Source organism: Pinus tabuliformis, chromosome 6 (assembly GCF_031772625.1).
Source record: "Pinus tabuliformis cultivar Carrire ecotype Pingquan chromosome 6, CPIR1, whole genome shotgun sequence".
In the NCBI taxonomy this organism is placed as follows: Eukaryota; Viridiplantae; Streptophyta; class Pinopsida; order Pinales; family Pinaceae; genus Pinus; species Pinus tabuliformis.
In genome coordinates this window covers 1,407,887,875-1,407,904,055 of record NC_142292.1, presented here as the reverse complement: position 1 = coordinate 1,407,904,055, position 16,181 = coordinate 1,407,887,875, and positions in this window count along the sequence as shown.

Below are 16,181 nucleotides of genomic sequence, written 5' to 3'. Positions count from 1 at the left end.
CATATAAACCAAAATATCCTCAACAATCTCCAAAGCAATACCATGGGCGAATATTATGTTTAAGTTGATACCAAGGACACTCATACCATGGTAAACACTATTTCAATACCACGGGTCAACACCATGGTTATGCAAATACCATGCACCCTTATACCATGCTAATCTCCAGGTCAATACCATGGGTCAAAACCATGGTAATGCCAATACCTGCAATGTCAATGTTAGGCCCCTATACTACTAGTGTAACCCTTTATTGTTATTAGTACAACCCCCTTATTATATTTTTGTACCCATGTAGTCCCCATATTATTACTATTGTGCCCCATAGAAGATCATTATTGTTATTATTGTGCCCTTACATTATTATTGTTATGTCGGCTCTAATTATATTATGACCCCGTAGACTCCTATATATAGAAAGGATATCTTGTCATTTGAATCATCCAAGAATTGTTCATTTGTGTAATGTAAAGGATGTTTCCCCCTCGAAGAGGCTTATTTCTAAGGCGTTCATCTATCTTTTCTATCTTTTTGTGAGCTGGTTTCTTAACATTTGGTATCAGAGCTTTGGATTCTAGGGTTTCGTTGCTCCAAACAGTTCATCATGGCATTTGTGCTATAACGTTTTTTTCTACGACATTTTAATATTCTACAAAAGAAACCCATTTGGGCTGAAATCGTTCTAAACCTTGGGTTCGAATTTCAGGGGTTTTTGCGCTATATTTGCAGAGATATGATCTGAGGAAGTTGACCTTTTTGCAGACTCCTGAATTACATTCCAAACAAGTGACCTAGGGAAAATAGTCATAACTTTTGTTTTGAGCATCGGATTAAAATTTCGTCTGAAGTTACAGATATCGGATGGACTTTAGTTTGTTGTGTATATTTTTCAGATCCTAAGGTCAAAATAGTGACACGTGGCACTTCATACAAGTTCTCTCTTCTGAAAAGGTATATAATCAGGTCATTTTGGGAGATTGTGCATAATTGTTTCTTGGAAAATCTAAATTCGATCATATTAGTGGCATTGGAAAGAGGACGCAGAGGGCTACTGCAGGTCACAATTTCATAACTTAAAGATCTGAAGTACAGAGTTACAGTAGTTTCAAGATCTAGCTCCTAAAATCAAGAAAAAGCGAGATGAGGAAGTTTGATGGCAAAGATCCGGTAAATTGGATACTACAGATGGAGAAATATTTTGATCTACGTGGTGTAACACTATTACAAAAGGTATGTATTGCATCTTCATATTTAGAACAAGATCAATTTTTATGGTATAAAGGGCTTTGTTCTCGTAAACAGCTTGTTACATGGTCAATTTCATGGAGGAAATTATGGCACATTATGAGAATACAAAGAGAAACACCACAACAATTGGAAGAAAAAAAAAGAAAAAGGGCTTTGTTACAAAGTGGAAAGTAAAATTATGGAAACAAGTAATTCTACCCCTCACAACAATAAAGATGGAAGTGTTATTTCTCCTAGCCTTCCACAACCTACAAGGGTTACACCACAACAATTGGAAGAAAAAATAGAAAAAGGGCTTTGTTACAACTGTGATAGCAAATGCACTAAAGGTCATAAGTGTGCTGAGAAGAAATTATTTTACATAGAGTATGAAGAGGAGGAAGAAAAGGATCAAGAAACATCAAAAGAAGAGGATATACGCCAGGACTCAACCCCAGAGAAAGAAAATATGAATCCAACCTTATCTTGTATAGCATTGGCAAGAATTACCACTCCTCAAACTCTCAAGATAGAAGGACATATCAAGAAGAAAAAGGTTCAAGAAGTGAAAGATCACATCAAGAAAGAAAAAATGAATCCAACCATATATTTTAATGCATTGGCCAGAATTACCACTCCTCAAACTATCCAGATAGAAGGACATATCAAGAAAAAAAATGGTCAAGAAGTGAAAGATCACATCGAGCATCAAGAAATGAATCCAACCATATCTTGTAAAGCATTGGAAGAAATTACCACTCCTCAAACTCTCAAGATAGAAGGACATATCAAGGAGAAAAAGGTTCAAGCAGTGAAAGATCACATAGAGCATCAACAACAAGTTCTCCAATTTTTAAAGGATAATGCCACTTTGGTGCAAAATCGAATGAAACAATGGGTAGATCAACATCGTAGTGAAAAATGTTTTGATGTAGGTGATTGGGTATTTTTACTGCTACATCTCAAGCAAGCTATTTATGAGAAGGAAATGTTGGACATACTACATGCACTTAAGAAATGGCAACCTTACCGAATGGGAAGACACTTCAAGGTAAAAATGGATCATGATAGTCTTAAATACCTTTTAGAACAACTATTATCTTTAGAAGAACTGAAAAAATGGGTCACAAATATGTTGGGTTATGACATTGACATCATCTATAGAAAAGGGAAGAAAAATTTTGTTGCAAATGCACTCTCAAAAAACGATGAGGATGTGGAAGCATTTTTTTGTGCTATTTATATTATCCAACCGGATTGGATAAATGAAGCAAGGGATGAATGGAAGAAGGACGAAGAAGTATGGCCACTCATTCAAAAGTTGCAGAAGATCCCAATTCAAACAATATTGCCAGAACTTGAAGAGGAAGGAAAAATCATATTGGAACCTGGAGCAGTCACAGAAATAAGAACCCGACAGCTACGAAATCGATCAATTTCAGATTATCTCATTAAGTGGAAGAACTTACCCGCTGAAGATTCCACATGGGAGGACAAGAATTTTATACATAAGCATCAAGAACTACTCAAGCGTTGAGGACAACACTTTTTAAAGGAGAGGAGCATGTTAAGCCCCTATCCTACTGGTGTAACCCCTTAATGTTATTAGTACAACCCCCTTATTATATTTTCGTACCCATGTAGTCCCCATATTGTTACTATTGTGCCCCATAGAAGCCCATTACTGTTATTATTGTGCCCTTACATTATTATTGTTATGTCGGCTCTGATTATATTATGACCCCTTAGACTTCTATATATAGAAAGGAGATCTTGTCATTTGAATCATCCAAGAATTTTTCATTTTTGTAATGTAAAGGAGGTTGCCCCCTCAAAGAGGCTTATTTCTAAGGCGTTCATCTATCTTTTCTATCTTTTTGTGAACTAGTTTCTTAACAGTCAATACCAAGCGTCAAGTTGGACCACTTACACAATCAAATACCAAGTAAATTCCAATGTTAGGAATACTTGTACCATGGAAATGCAACCATCAACCATAAACTCATCAAACCATACAAAATCATGTGCAACAATAAAACTACCAACAACACAACCATTTGGACAAAAGCCACACACACACAGAAAATTCAAGCCAAACTGCAACATGATCATTTTCTAACACATGCCCAAGTTGACATCAATGTCAACCAACAAGATTGGATCCAACACCAGGAACATCAACAGTATCATCAATGTACCTGCAATACAACATTGGTGCCAACAATTACCACCAAGGAAGATCTGGAGGTGAACAGAAGGAACATTCAAAAGTACATTGGTGGTCTTGTCCAAGTCAACACAATGTTGCTCCTGCTCTAGAGAGAAGTTCAAACTGGTTCCAAATCATTGTACCTGGATGCCATGGAGGCTAGAGTCTACTTCCATCCAGAAACCATCACAGATTTTGGGGATTTCATTGCACAGTACCAAGTTTGGCACTGTTACGTGACTGAGAGATATCAAGTGGGAGTTTTTGAGTTGGAGTTTCCCCAAACTCAAGCTTAACTATTTTGTCTTATTAGGTTGTCTAGTTGGCTCTACCCTATTTTGTCTTATATGGGTATGAGTGTATTGTAATATTATTTTGTAATTAATTTGTAAGTGAAATTCCAAGTGTCAATTGTGGAATGTGAAGAGTCATGATATAATTAAATAATCATATTGTAAAGAATGTGAAGAGTCATGAGATAAGTACAAGATTCACAAAGGGGAAGTGAAGAGTCACCCCCTCTTGTTATAAATATACCCTCATAACTCATGTAATGGGATTTTGTGAGCCAAGCTTTTGGCTAGGATTAAGCTTAGAATCAAGAGCTTGGGAGTTTGTTGAGAGCCTTGGCTTCTCTGTAGCATAGAGGGAGTATCTTTCTTTGGAGGAGAAGGTGTTGACTTCATGTTCCACTATTGGGGCTAGTGGTTTGTCAATGGTATATGTATGATTGGAACTTTCACTTTAATAAAACCTCAGAGCCAGCATGCTTCATGCATATGTCGTAAATGTAGTAGGGATATTATTGTTATGTTTGCAATGTATGTTATTTAACTTACGCTAACACTTATGAACTATTTCATTTGCATTAGTATGAATCTTGTTGAGTATGTGTTGTTGTATTATTTCCATCACAGTTAACTTGTGAACTATTTTTCAGGATAGCTTGTGATGTCTTTACGCTCGTGTGTTCCTTTTAAGCTGCACACTATCACAGGATTCCAAGGGGCTCACTTTATTTCCCTTCCGTTGTGTTATAACCCTTCATGCATTGCACTTGAACTTCCGCAGATTCACACACTTGTTCCCACCAAAGTCACCATACACCACTCTATGCATTATTACATCCAAGGCACATCATTAACACCCACTGCTTCTGCAACCGGGTCATATTCTGAATTGGGTTCCTACACCAAACGGTGTGAGTTCTAATTGGGATTTCATATTGGGAAGATGCCCTGAATGTTGGTTGGTCTAGCACCATCGACAGAGTGAGATCTAATTCTCTTGGAAGTTTAGACTTTGCTTATTGGTGCAATTCAAATCTAGATTTGAACTCATGTGGAATTTTTTAGTGGCCACTCCTTGATATGACTATAGAAAATTATGGTACAGTATTCAACAATTCCATGTGACCCTTTCCTTAACCAATCATTGGTTCTATAGTTAACATGGACTCTTGTATGGGCCCTTGAATAGTGGCTAGTGTAGGGAAAAATGCACTTTGGGGTTTGGAAAGTGTTGTTGAGAAATCTAGGGGCAGCTAGATTAGGTGATTTCTCTTACTTTGATAAATGCTTGTGATGTTTTTACTTAACTTGATTTGTTTCTTCCTTCACTTAATTATAGTTAGTGTTCTTATCATAAAAAAAACTATGAAAATAATAAATAACAATGAGCCAAGAGGACACAAGATATAGGTGATCATTTAGGGCCAAAACCTCTCTTGTTGAGAGGAAAACCCACAAGAACTCTTATGTTCTTATAGAACTTCAATTGCTGAATAACAAGCCCTATGACCCTTGACCAAGACCCCTCTAAGACCAAGTCAAACGTTTTCCTTGAATCACTTTCACAACCCAAGTCAAACTTGCCTTCCAGCAACTTCCAATTCACCTTTGACCAAAATCTCAGACCTGCAGTTTTCGGCCCTTGTTACAGAAACCCTAGGTGACATGTGTGAGAAAATTATGGTGATTTAGTCCTCCTTTGTCCTTCTCTTGAGATTACTTTTCCTCCTTATCAGTTCAGCTTCCAAGGGAGACTTATTTTTGACCCAAAACATGGCTCTTGTTGATGACTGCAATTTTGATTTGTTGTCACTTTAGAATGCCCTAGCTCCTCTCCACGCATGTGACCCAAAAGAAATCCAAAATCATTCAATTTTATTCTCCTGTTGCTTCCTCCTTTGCTTGGATATGAGGCTTCTTCTTGTCTTCTTATCGAACTTTTGTGATCACATTGGATAACCTTTGCAAATGGGGTCGATACCTTTATATATGTTACTTGTTACATCTTGTAGGTCGACTTGTCACTTGATAAGGCCAACTTGGTTTGTGCACATTTTACAAAGTCTTGCAGGGTATCTGACTCTATTTTGACTCAAATAAAATTTTATTTGCAATATGTAACATGCCCAAATGGGTCTTCCATACATGACAATGACTCAATTTACTTGTATATTTATTGAAAACCATAGAAGCACTCAATGGGTGCTTGATCTAGAAATAATTTTCCCTTGAGCATGAAACCCATGCCTCAAGAATGATAATAATAAATTTATTTTTCTCTTTACAACAAATACATAAAATCATGATTACATATGTCATTATGAAGACTGAATCAAGTTACATATTTCAACACTCTCTCTTAAGTAGGGAGGTATTCATAATCTATACAAGGTACTTGGACATTCTCAAACTGAAGAATTCTCATAAGAAGAGTCAGATTGGTAAGCCATCTCATAATCTACTTCCTTAGCTTATGCCAGAGCATCTCATCATACCAACTAGCATTGTCACATAGCAATGCCTTGACTAACAACTCTATCTCTCCACAAGATCAGAGCACAATGCTAACAAGGCTAATGAGTGACAGAAACCATCATCATTTTCTCTCAAGGCACATACCCCACATGGGCATTCACAGGGTATGTCCTTTGAGGACAATTCCTATCTTGGAATAACACATCCTCAAGGAATTTCCTCTTCAACTACTCTTACCTATTGGATGCCTTACCATATTCTCAAAGAGTATCACAATCACAATCAATCTAAGATGCTTACCCAATCCTCCATTATTTCTTCACAATATGAAGACAAAAATGATGTGTCTATCTCTCCCTCTCAACTAGGGAAGATATACTCATTCCTATAAAAGGAATATACCCAAGCTCCCTCTTATCCAAGGACTTGTCTAGGCTCCCTCTTAACAAGTGACTTGATTCCAAGCTCCCTCTTAACTAGGGACTTGTTTCCAACAACAACCCTCTACTCTTTGGTGGAGATAATGGTACCTTCAGTTGCTTGTAAAGCTCCTCCTTTTGATGTCAAGAATTTCATCTTCATCATTATGGAGCCTTCATCTTCTAGGCTTTCTTTGTAGGGCAACAATAATCCATCACTTTCCTTCACAAACCATATTAGTCATGTCATCCTTCATGTTACTTTCAGGACAATCCATCCATTCTCGATTGTAGGTGACATCTATAACTTTATTTTGGTAGCCATGTTTCAACCCAACTAGATTTTGCTCAAAAATCAAAATGAATATTAAATGAAAGTTGCCTTTTATGATAGCCTCTCATCATGACATTTGCTTACTTTCAACATAAACATCATGCACATTCATAAACACATCTCCAATACATTCAATGTCAAGGGTCTCCTTCCTTTACAAACTTTATCCGAGTCTTCATACCTTCTCCATGGATATGTCTTAGCCAATTCTCTTATTCATCAGATGTTGATCACTTATCTTATATTTATGTGACCATAGTTGAATTTCTTACGAACTCCTCTTCCTTTCTTCACATATTGTTCCCAGGAATTTCTATACATAGTTCCTTCATCTTTGTCAACCACCTCAAATTCCATATGAGTACATATTATGTTGACTTTATATTGTAAATATGTGAACTAGTTAAAAACATATGCCTTCATGTGTCTTTCCAAAGGAAGAGATCATTTTTATTTGATCATGCTCATGAATTAGAAAATTTACTCATGTTATTAGCAACTATATGATGACATGACTTAATATATCAAATATATGCATACCTCTTTTCATATTTTTGTCATCTAGACTTCCTTCGATAGTTTCCTTTCCTTGATTTAAAGTACTTCAACCATATTGACATGTTGCACTCTTTTGTCACCATACCATATCCTTCTAAACAATGGGTCCCACACAAGGTGGAACAATTAGCGAAATAGTTCTTCCAAGTGGAGGTGAACCTCCTAATGAATATTCCACCAGAGGATCTTGATTATCCTCATCCTACAAATACTCCTTTCTAATGATGATGATGTATGATGAATTGTTTTTATCTTCTATCATGCTAGATAACTTTCTTCATATATGCTACTTATGCTTTCAATGGGTTAGCAAGAGCTACTTCCATTTTTTGGAAGACTAGTACAACCATGTAGACTTCTACTTCAACTATTCTTTCAAGCTTCCATAATCTTATGATGTCATCTCTATTCTTCTTCAATTGTGTGCTTCTAATATGATACCATCTTCTTGATATGATGCATATTGTCATACTTACAATGCTTTCTACCATGATAAATATCTTTCACAAAAACTAAAAAGAACTAAGTTAAGGAGATTATCTCATTCATAGTAGAGATCTTTCACTTCCTCCTTCTTTGATTTCTTCTTCTCAGGTTCTTCCACTTCTTCGGTGACATGGGCTTCATTCCTTTCTTTCCCTTTTTTGTGTTCCTTCTTAAGTTTTGGACAATCTCTCTTGAAATTCCCATATTCTTGACGGCCATAACATTGTATTTTTGACATATCGATCTTCTTCTTTTTCTGAGGACCAAACTTCCCAAACTTTCCTTTTCTCCTAGCCATGGCAGCAAATGCTTGAACTTGTTCACTTGGTCCTACATCTCTTTTTTCCTTCAACTTGGTTTCTTCAATCTTACATAGTGACCAGAGTTCACTGAATGGGGTGGCTTTCTTCTTTCCATAGATGATTGATCAAAGTTGCCCTAGTCATGAAGTAATGCATTGAGCACCACGATGCTCATCTCTTTCTTGAACATTATTTCCCCCAACTCTTACAGTTGGTCTCATATTTGTGACACCCTCATAAGATATGAGGCTATTCGTTCTTCCTTTGATACTTTCATCCTATATAGCTCAATTCTCAAATATATTACATCTCTTGCAATGCTTATGGATAATAATTCTACCAACTTGTCATAGATATCTTTTGACTTCTCCAATTTTGCTACCTAAGGGATGAGAGAATCCTTGATTGATTTTATGAGGATTCTTTGAGCCCTTATTTCCCCCTTCATATAGTTTTCTAGAGCTTGAGCCTCTTCCTTTGGTGGTTCGACAATTAAACCCGTAACATGTCCAATGATTTCATTTTCTATGAGGATCAAATTTTCCTCTTCGTCCATGCAAGGAAATTTGATGACCCAACCAATTTATTACTCTTTTTTCAGAATGAAGTCACTTTGATAGTAGATTCAGTCACAGATATAACGATACTTACTTGTCAAGTGAATATCCTCCTTTGATGGTGATATATTCAACTTGATACCTTCTTGATTTTTATGGTGATTTTTTATTCCTTGAATATGGTAACACTTCTTCAAGAGATGTCCTTATTTTAAATATGCTTGTGATGAGATTCTTGATTCAAATAGAGGGATAACGCCTTGATTCCTTTGATGATGATGGAAACGCTTCCTTGAAATGGAGACTTCAAGATGCTTCAAATGTGTAGTCCTTATTTGAGTGGAGGGAGGGTCCTTGAGGTCTTTCTTTTCCTTGTGATAGCGATGTATGATATTTTCAAGAATGCTTTAAGTGTAGAACCCTTCTTGAATGAGCTAGGGTTTTGAGGCCTTCTTAGTTCATTCCTTCAAGATGATGAGTGAGTTAGTATTTATTGATGGTATGATGTCCTATTTGATGTCTTGACCTTTCTTAGTATTCATTTTTATGTTCTCCTTTCAAGTTGCCTTTCCTTGTCTTGTCACCTTAGCTATGATACCATGTTGAGAAATCTAGGGTCAGCTAGATTAGGTGATTTATCTTATTTTGATAACTACTTGTGATGTTTTTACTTAAGTTGATTTGTTTCTTCTTTCACTTGATTATAGTTAGTGTTGTTATCATCAAAAAAGAAACCAAAACAATAAATAAAAATGAGACAAGAGGACACAAGATATAGGTCATCATCCAGGGCCAAAACCTCTCTTGTTGAGAGGAAAACTGACAAGAACTCTTCTCTTCTTATAGAAATTTAGTTGACGAATTCCAAGACATGTGACCCTTGACCAATATCTCTCCAAGACCAATTCAAAATTTTTCCTTAAAGCACTTTCACAACCCAAATCAAACCTGCCTTTCAGTAGCTCCTAATTCACCTTTGACCAAATTTTTATACTTGCAACTTTTAATGCAATTTCGACCTGCAGTTTTCTACCCCTGCTACAGAAACCCTAGGTGACACGTGTGAGAGAATTATGGTTGTTTAATCCTCCTTTCTCCTTTTCTTGAGATGACTTCTCCTCCTTATCAATTTGGCTTGCAAGGGAGACTTCATTTTGACCCAAAGCACGGCTCGCGTTGATGACTACAATTTTGATTTGTTGTAACTTCATAATGCCCTAGCTCCTCTTCGCATGTGTGAGAGTGATGACCAAAAACCAATCCAAAATCATTCGTTTTTCTTGTCTGTTTGTTTCCTCCTTCTTCACTTGGATATGAGGCTTCTTCTTGTCTTCTTATATAACTTTTGTGATCACATTGAATGATCTTTATAAATGAGGTCGAGTCCTTTATATATGCTTCTTGTCACATCTTGTAGCTTGACTTGTCATTGTCCCTGGGTCGACTTGTCACTTGATAAGGATGACTTGTTGTTTGCACATTTAAAAAGGTCTTGGAGGGTCTTTGACTCTATTTTGACTCACATAAAATTTTCTTTACAATATGTAACATGCCCAAATGGGTCTTCCATACATGGCAATGACTCAATTGACTTGTAGACTTAATGACAAGCCCTAGAAGCACTCAATGGGTGCTTGACCTAGAAATAAGTTTCCCTTGAGCATGAAACCCATGCCTCAAGAATGAATATAATAAATTTATTTTTCTCTTTACAACAAATACATAAAATCATGATTACATATGTCATTATGAAGATAGAAACTAGTTACATATTTCAATAGGTGTGACCCCTCTTTCAACCATAAAAAATTCAAGGAATTGTATTGAAACCTTTTTTAGCAGCTTCCTTGTAAGGATTTCAAGTATCACTTTAAATAATACTTCAAGATCTGAATTCCTTCAAATAATTCCATAATACATTAATGTACTTTAAAAAAATGAACAAACTAATATTCAACAAATACTTTTAAATTGGATCAAGTCAAACTCTAGATCTTCCTACCTTGATACCATGTTATTTCTTAAATAAACAAGAAAGCTTACAAACATTATTACAAATAGAATAAATGGTCTCATAAACAATATTATTTTATTTCAATAATGTCAATTGATACAGTGGATTTGATCATCTTTTATATCAATATTTAGGTATTTGTGTTACTATTACAATGCAACTACTTAATTATCTAACTATCATTTTAATAATCACTTATGATCCATGAATTTATAAGCCTTATCTATATTGTTGAATACTATAGTTGGAAACCCTTATGTATGTCAAAATGCTATTAAACTTGATATTTCTTTGTCCTTAAGACCCTAAAAAACCTAGTGTCTTCAACAAGTCAGTGAAATTCCTACATCTTTAAGTATATAAGGAATTTGGGAATGATGTTAGTGCTATAATACTCCTAGAAACATATAAAAATAGAAAAGGTATAAATCTTATTGACACCGTTGTGATTGTATTGTGTTGATTGTGTGGATATACCTCTCTAATAAACCTTTTTATGTGGACCCAACATGATCTTGATCTTTTAAAGTGACTTGGTTCATAAAAATGTTCAAGTGTGTATGTTTTAATTAAACCAGTTTAAAACCTAATCACATTTAACATAAATCAACCATGAAATACTTGATGAATCTAAAAATAAAAAGGAATGTAAAATATCGAGAAGAAGAGAAAATAATGACAAGAGCCAATTGATAACAGAGTTCGTTCAATGTTGACTACGTCTATGGGTCCTTCCCCAAGGGAGTGGAATCTTTATTAGTTCTCCTAAAATATGATTATGAAGAAATATGCCTTCCAAAACCTATAAAAAAAATAGTTCTCTGCTACTAGGAAGTGGCCTCCAAAATGCCACCAAAATCTCCTTCACTTGCTGCAAAATTTGAGCTTAACACACTTTGTTTAGAAAAATATTACATGTTTTAAAGATTGTCTAAAGGCTCTCGGCTATACTAAGACTTCAACCTTGACGTCCTGGAGCATTGGTTCACCATTTAATACTTAAAAAGTAGTATATAATTGGCTCAGGGTCAACCCCCCCCACGACCATTGTGATTCGAAAACCCTGGCAATGGTAATTATGATATGATATATTGTCGACCTCATAATAATATTACAATGGGTAGCTTTATCACCATATTAAAACAAAATTATAATTCTTGGACCTTTTACAACACGAAATTCAATCGACCCAATCAATACGCGACATAATTGGAACCTTTTAACCATTTAAAACCTGACGGTCCAACAACAACATAGTGCGATGACACGTCAATTAACACTGTTCAAATGGAAGGTTCATTGTGGTATCCTGTCAGGCACATCTTGGTAACTGTGTAATTGTTCGTTCGTTGTGATATGTTTTCCAGTTATAATTGTTATATGATATCCAATGTGGTTAGATTCATTATTACAATATGATCGTTAGTTGTGGGAATATGGGGACGAGCCCGAGGAGGTCGTGGGGTCAAACTCACAGCCTTCACTTGTGGAATTTTATAGTCTTAAAAAAACTCAAATGAATAATTTTCCAACTACATAAACAAACATCATATGTGGCCAAATGGTTGGGGCATTGGGTGACCTCTGACTTCAACTCTAATCAACTTGGTTCTCAAACGCTTTTTGACCTGACTTAGGGTGCCACATGGCACTATTTAACTAATCCTTGTGTCATTCCCAGATTCGACCTATTTTAGAATCAGAACCATTCAACCTTGTCATGTCAAGCCAACTTAGTGCCTAATCAAATGTTACTCAGTTTCCATGTGTCAACTCTGCCACGTCAACCACTACCACATTATCATTTTTCGGCCACATGTTGGCACATGGCCATGCCACATGGTACTATGTCAGTGTTTGTCTTGACATGTGTCTCTCTATCGGCCTTCCATGTGTCAATTTCTAGTGTCTCCATCTTATCACTTGTATGGACTGCCATGTCAACTGTATGTTTTTCCACGTGGCACTTATTGTGCTTCCATGTGGCAGCCCTGCAGATTTTTTTCGTTGTTTGGCATAACTTCAGAGCACCATAACTTTTTCATACAGGATCCATTCGATGTGATTCGTCTCGTCAAGATCTTTGACATGGAACTATTTCCATCACTTTTTTAGAACTCTAAATTTTATGCCTTTCCAAGATCCTCATGCATCACAACAATACAATGTGAAAAATCTCAAAAGAATCCTCTCATTAGTCATATTAAGATAAGTATGGGATAATGCATCCACAAGATTTTAAGTTTTCCCATGGCCCATACTCACAACATGACATATATGAGGGAAAGAATCTAGATTCCACACAATAAGTACCACTAGCTTAACTCCAATGTTTCTCAACTTGATTCTTCAATCAAATACCAAGGTACTCAACTCTCATCAAAGATTGGGAAACAAGATGTTGAGCTTAAGAACATGATAGGATGGCTATGTACATCCCTAGGTATCAAGGTGCAAAAATAACACATGCAGCCACCCACAAGGGAATTTTTGACAAACAAACAGTAGAACACTAACATGATCTTTTTAATTAATCATCACAAACCCTTTTAGGATCACAATTCATGGTGCTACTATCAAAACTATACATAAACAAGATTAATGGTTCTAATCCTCTTTGATTGGGTACCCAATGGAACACTATTTCTATCCCATGGAAATGCTAATGACCTAATGAAATTCCGAGAGAGAATTTTATATTTCAACCTAAAACATTGGAAGTGGTGGCAACAATATAAAAATCTAATGGTGTCTACTTTTCTTGGAACCTTTTTGTGAATGTAATTTATGCTCATTTTGAACGAGACACTCACCATTTGGGGTGACTAAAAAAATCATGCCAAGCAGGTGCAATTATGGAATGTATTGTAGCCCTTGAGAAATTGATAATCCACACATAGGACCGATAAGGTTCCTGTTTTAAGGAAGTTTCATCAATGGTATCAAGGATGAAATTAGAGCACAAGTTATGATGCAACACTTAACGACTTGGTTGGAAGCATGTGAGATAGCTAAAGAATTTTCAATGGTGACCCATGCCCAAACCAAAAGAACCTCATTCACTTATTGCACTAACCCTCCTTTAACAACTATTATTAGCTTCCTCAACGCTTGAAAATCCAAAGTTGTGCACGAAAGGTATGAAACATCAACACCTCAAACTTTGTTATAATTACAATGAGAAATATTTCAAAGGGAACAAATGTAAAGAAAAAAAATTATTTCAAATGGATGTATCCCCTAAAGACGACTTAGAAGACATCTCAATTGAAGACAGTCCTGAATTAGAATTTGAAGACACTACTTGTGAGGAACCCATATTTCTCTCCATTCTTAATATAGTTTTTTTGCACCCTTAACTCTGAAATTGATTAGTTACATCAAGAAATACAAGATTAATATTTTCACTGATAACGTCAACACCCATAATTGTATTCATATGACAGTGGTTTATGTCCATGTCACACATAATTTTTAAATTATGATAGACAATGGTGGTATGAATAATTGTGGAGGTATTACATAATGGTGGTATCATCTCAAATATCACATGCTTTCTATTGAAATGGGTGGTTGTAATGTGGTTGTTGGTGTGTAATAGTTACACACTTTGGTACGTATTTCTCTAGATTTCAACAACCCAATATGTGCCCTTATAGGCATCATTTTTTTTAAAGAATGAAATAGATAACATCATTCAAGAACTATTGGAGGCTGTTGAAAAATGTAACTAGGTTCAGTCTTCATAATAAAATGTGTAATTGTGATTTTTATGTAATTGATGTAAAGAATAAAAATAAAAGTATTGTATGTTATACTCAAGGGTTTCATGAGCAAGTATTTTCCTTTTAGATGGCTCCCATTGTGAGCCTTTAGGATTTGTCATCTTGTCATAAAATTCAACGAGAGACAATGTCATGTATGAAGAACCCTTCTTGGACATGTTACAAATGTATATGAGTCAATATAATGGTCTAGTAGCCCTCCAAAGACAAGCAAAAGTTCTCCTCTTCAAGTCGGCCTCTAGATGAAGTGAAGAACTCATGTCGGCTTCACCTTATGGAGACACACCTATTCATATACACATGTTGGCTTATTTATGTAGACAAACCACCATATATATGTGTGAAGGGTCTTCGAATTTCCACATAAGACAAGTTCATATATCTCTCTAAAATTTCGGGTGGACAGTTAAGTGACAAGTTCGGATATCATTTCAGTGAAGAAGTTTGGATAAGGTACAGGATTTTATAGGAAAGTTCGTTGAAGGGGCTTAGATAAGGATACAGGATTGCAGATATAAATTCGATGTTATCTCACATTCAAGGAGTTTGGTTTTACCTATGATATTCAGATAACAATTACAGTGACAAATTCAGTGTTACCACATTTCGGAGCTACCACAGCATGGAAGAGTTTGAAGGTCTCACAATTTGGTATCATTACAGTTTGATGTTACCATAGTGAGAAGGGTTTGATGCTTCACAGCTTTGGTGCCATTATAGTTCAATATTACACAATGAGAAAGATTTTATACTATCACAGAGAAAGGGTCACAGCCAGTAAATAGATCTCGGTGTCATGCCAATGACAAAGTCTCAGTGATGATGGTATCTCGGTGCTAAGGAGGTCGAAGTGGAAGACAAGTCAAGATGGAGAAAAGAGCAGAAGATTGACAATAAAGAGAACAAGTGTCTTGGTATTGGAGTGGCAAACATTTTAAGGGTCTTGGTCTCAGTATTCATTAATTGGAATCTCTATAAGAAGAATTTGTGCGAGTTTTCCTCTCAAAGAGTGAGAGGTTTTGGCCCTGTCTCATAGCCTACATTATGTGTCTCTTGTATATTTATGTTCGGGCATTGGTAGCTTATTGATTGAAGAAGAACACTAATAACTTAAAAAGGAATATTGTTGGCTTGTTGGGGCCTGACCTAGGTTCAGAAGTGATTTAGCCAAATAAATCCCGAAACTACCGGCCCTTTCGGAAACAGTCCACGGTGCGCAGACTGAGGTCTCACCTGAGGTAGTATGGGAGGGTGCTAGAACCAGGTTTTTGCACCCTAGGGATGTCTTGATGAAGGTTGGGAAGTTTCAGAACCGATCTTGCACTGCTCCGCGCAGCCGTCTAATCTTCACGTAGCTCTGTAAAGAGTGTGAAGAGGTGTTGTCTAGATCCCTTATCCTTACTGTGTTATTATTATAGATCTGACTTAATTTTGTGGGCCCAGTATTCTCATCAATCATTCAACATTCATAACAAGTGTGCGCAATCATAAACTATAAAGAGATGCATAAAAATATAACATAAGC